The sequence below is a fragment of the Triticum dicoccoides genome, chromosome 1A, assembly GCF_002162155.2.
Source record: "Triticum dicoccoides isolate Atlit2015 ecotype Zavitan chromosome 1A, WEW_v2.0, whole genome shotgun sequence".
Taxonomy (NCBI): Eukaryota; Viridiplantae; Streptophyta; class Magnoliopsida; order Poales; family Poaceae; genus Triticum; species Triticum dicoccoides.
In genome coordinates, this window is record NC_041380.1 from 392885865 (window position 1) to 392890452 (window position 4588).

Genomic DNA, 4588 nt, shown 5'->3' on the forward strand with positions numbered 1-4588 from the left:
GGCCCCTCCTGGGCCTCCCGGGCCGGGACGGCGGCGATGTGGGCCTCGCCCACGTGGCGGCTGGCGAGTGGGCGGCTGCGGCGGCGGACGCTGTCCGGCCGGGGCGGACACGTCCGTCGGTGGAGATCTCAGTTTTTTTTTAAAACTAGGGTTTCGGACGGGGAAGAAGAGATCCGAATGGAGGGGGTATAAATAGGCATAAGTGGAGTTAGGAGAGTCCAAATGAGGTGCGGTTTTCGCCCACACGATCGTGATCGAACGCTCTAGGACATGAAGCAGAGTTTGGTGGGTTTTGGGCCAAATTTGGGGGGTGTTGGGCTGCAACACACACGAGGCCTTTTCGGTCCCTCGGTTAACCGTTGGAGTATCAAACGAAGTCCAAATGATACGAAACTTGACAGGCGGTCTACCGGTAGTAAACCAAGGCCGCTTGACAAGTCTCGGTCCAATCCGGAAATGTTTAATCCCCACACAAGAAAGAAAGCTAGAAATGGCCACCGGAGGAGAACGAAGCGCCGGAATGCAAAACGGACAACGGGGAAAATGCTCGAATGCATGAGATGAACATGTATGCAAATGCAATGCACGAGATGACATGGTAGGAGATGCATGAAAACGAAAACAACACACAGAGACAAAGACCCGAAACCGAGAAATAAATATAACTTGACACCGGAAACGGCAAGAGTTGGAGTACAAATGGGGAAAGTTACATCTGGGGCGTTACAGCACGGCAGCTCGCGGTGGTCACAGGAGCCCGTAATGGAGGTGGAGCCTGATCTTGGTACTCATGCGCCACCACCGCAGGCGACGCGTGGTCTTGACGTGGTGGTGCTGGGAGCGCAGGGGCATCTTCTTGCAGCCGCTGGACCTCCTGTCAGCTTTCTTCTTCGCGCGCGGGCACCCTGCACGGCGGGTCGCTCCGTGGGGCGACGTGCCTTGGTCCGAGGGCGATGTCTTGATGGGAAGGTGGCGGAGGTGCTCCATGGGCTACGTCGCCCACGGCAGGTAGCGGACGAGGCAGCAAGAGAGACGGTGCAGGTGAGCCCCCAACGGCACTGACAAGCTCGGCGATGTGGTCCAGCCCGTCTTTATAGAAGTCGGCGGCGGGGCGGTAGCGCAGAAGCTCACGCGCCATGAGCAGCACAGCCTGCGCTTCGGCCGGCCCGCGATGAGCGTGAGATGACGAAGCAGACGGAGTCAGCGACGGGGTGGCCGTGTGCTCATCACGCTGCATGGAGGGGTGCAGCGAAGAAGCTTACTGCTCGTGCCCCACTGGACCGGTGGCGGCGTTGGCGGCTGGCGATGGAGAACGACGGGGATGCCCGTCGACGGGCGCCGTTTGGGCGACACTAGCGGTGAGGGCGGCCCGACGCTCAGCACGGGCTCGACGGGCGTCATCCATGGAAGCGGTGGAGCAGCGGTGAGTCGATCGACGGAAGATAGGCTCCAACGCACCTCTACCTGGCACGCCAAATGTCGGAGTCGGGGTTCCGCAGACCCTTGAGAGGTTCGAACTCTAGGGTGTGTGCCAAGAACTCATCCTCTCCAGTCTGCCTGCTCGCGGGCTAGCTCGACGAACCCAAGGGACAAGAGACACAGCAGTTTATCCTAGTTCGGGCCACCTTGCGGTGTAATGCCCTACTCCAGCTTTGTGGTGGATTGCCTCGAGGGGCTGAGGATGAACTAGTATAGTGGTCGAACAACCTTAGGAGGTGAGGTGTTCTTGTCTTCGATGAGCTGGTGAGGTGGCCAGGGTGGAATGGATCTGATCCTCTATGGTGGTGGCTGTCGGGTGGTTGGTGTGACATATGCCAATGTATGGCTTATCATTGTGGGAGCCAATAAAACATCACCGGTTCCTGGAAACAGGATAAGGCGAAGACATGCATGCCGGCAAATCTTACCCAGCTTCAGGGCTCTCCGTGGAGATAACACCCCTAATGCTGCTCTGCGGGGTCTCCGCATGGTCACTAGCTTGATGGGTAGCTACAGAATGCTCCTTGAGCTGTTCGGTGAAAGGGTGAAGGAGGGCCAGGCCAGCCCGCTCCTCTTCTCCTTGTGGTGTCTAAAATCTATCCAAAGAGTGATCTCCCCTGCATGGGAACCCTGGGGGGGTTTATATAGGCCTACCCCCCAGTGGTACAATGGTAATCCGGCCGGGCGTGGGCCCTCACTGTCTGTGTCTATGCCCGACGGCTTCTCCGCCGACTGGTGGGGCCCGCCGACCGGCGGGCCCACCGGCTGCCAACCCTTTGGTCGACAGGCCGGCCCCACCGCTTGGGGGTCTTGTCGGGGGCTGGTTACTGTTACCTTGCCCCTAGTGACGCTGGCTTTGTTGTGGTAAGCATGGCTACAGTGCCGCTGCGAGGCGGTCATCATTGTGCCTTACCTTCTCTTGTCTCCTTAATGAAGCACCTCCTTGGAGGGAGAGAACTGGCCGGCTGTTGGAAGCCGGCCATACCCTTGGCCGACTGTGGGAAGCCTGGCCGCCTTTGGGATCTCCCTGGCCGAGGGGGCCCGCCACCCACGGGTCGTACTGACCGCTCGCCATGGGTGACGTCACGATCATCGTGGCAACAGTGCCACGCCGGACGGGGATGGCTGCCCCGTACGATGCACTGTGGCCATGCGTGTGCCAGGATTTGGGAGTGGCAGGCTTTACTATAGCCACGCCCCGTCTTGTCACCGTTATGTGGGTGCAGACTCTGAGGTCAAGATCTTAGCCACCTGCTGAGGGGCCGGCTCCCGGGAGTCGGCCCTTCTATGGCTGGCTTTTGGAAGTCGGCCTTCTCGTGGTCTTGTTTTCCCAAGGATTTCAGGGCTGGACCACCTTTGCGCAACCGGTTTGAGAGGTAGCCGGCTAGGGGAAGGTGGCCCCGTGTCTTGGACGCTTGGAGGCTTGTTCGGCCTGTAATTTTTTTGAAGTGTCAGGGGAAGCCGGCTAGGCTACCCGTGGTCATTTACTCCGACAGTAGTCCCCGAAGCTGGTTGGGCTCCGAGGTAGAAAAAAGTCGAGGAGCTCAGTCAGCTTCCTATCTTGAGGAGCCGGGAACTAGGAGCCGGCTTTTACTAGGCGCTCCATCTCCCAGAGATCTCGAAGCTTGAAGGCGGGCGCCAGTCGGCGCGCGAGTCCGGTTGTGAGCTGACCGCTTGCCGTCTGCGCACCACGTGGCATCCTCTGGCTGGAGGGGCCTGCCAGCCCACGCGCACGACGGGACACCGTCGCAGTCTGGGGCCCGCCACTATACGTCCTCGGCCCACGCACGGATCTTCTGCGGCCTGGACGGACCGTGCACGCCACAGCGGCGATTTCCCCATGCCATAATGGCGCAATAATCTAGGGGCGTGGGGGAGTGGGTGCAGTTAATCCCACATCCCCCCACGTCCTGCCTCCTCGGCTTCGCCACACGAGGCTATAAGTAGGGGGAGAGGAGGGGAGCGCCAAACGCTCGCGCGCTCTCCCTCGCTCCGCCCCCTCCTTCTTCTTCCTCCTCTCATCACGACAGCTATCTGTCGCCGCTCGGCCTTCCTGCCAATCTTCTTGGCTCGCCGTCGCTTCTTCGTAGTTGGGTTGTGCGCCCTCCTTTCGTCGTACCTTTCTCGCCGCCGCGCCGTCCCCATGGCATTGTCGAGCTCCTGGGATGGCTCCAACGTCCATGACGACCATGTCGACTTCCTCCGTCGGACGCGGCGGTTGCCGGGCGTGGATCTCGTACGGGTCCGCCCCGCGCCGAAGAGGGAGATCTCGCCGGCGCTAGAAGAGGACGAGCAGGTAATCTTCTGCTCGCACTGCCTGCGTGGCCTCAGCCTGCCGGCGAGCGGGTTCCTCCGCTCGTTCCTTGAATTTTATCATCTCCAGCCGCATCACCTTACTCCCAACGCGGTGATGCTGCTCTCGGCCTTCGTCACCCTGGGCGAGGGTTTTCTCGGCGTCCTCCCCACTCTTGAACTGTGGGGAGAGTTCTTTCAGTGCAAGCTCGGCATCGTCGTCCCGGGCATGCCCGCCCCATGTGGTGCCTTCATCGCCATGCGGAGGGCGAGCGACAACAACCTGTTTCCGCTCATCCTGCTGATCCAGTCGGTGAAGCTCTGGCAGAAGTCCAACTTATACGTGAAGAACATTGCTCCACAAGGAGACTTCGTCAACCTGCCGTCTTACATAGCCAGCCCGCCGGCTGGGAGGCAACCTTCATGGTCCTTTCGGTGTTGGAAATATGCCCTAGAGGCAATAATAAAAGTATTATTATTATATTTCTTTGTTCATGATAATTGTCTTTATTCATGCTATAACTGTATTATCCGGAAATCGTAATACACGTGTGAATACATAGACCATAATATGTCCCTAGTAAGCCTCTAGTTGACTAGCTCGTTGATCAACAGATAGTCATGGTTTCCTGGCTATGGACATTGGATGTCATTGATAACAGGATCACATCATTAGGAGAATGATGTGATGGACAAGACCTAATCCTAAGCATCGCACAAGATCGTGTAGTTCGTTTGCTAGAGCTTTTCCAATGTCAAGTATCTTTTCCTTTGACCATGAGATCGTGTAACTCCCGGATACCGTAAGAGTGCTTTG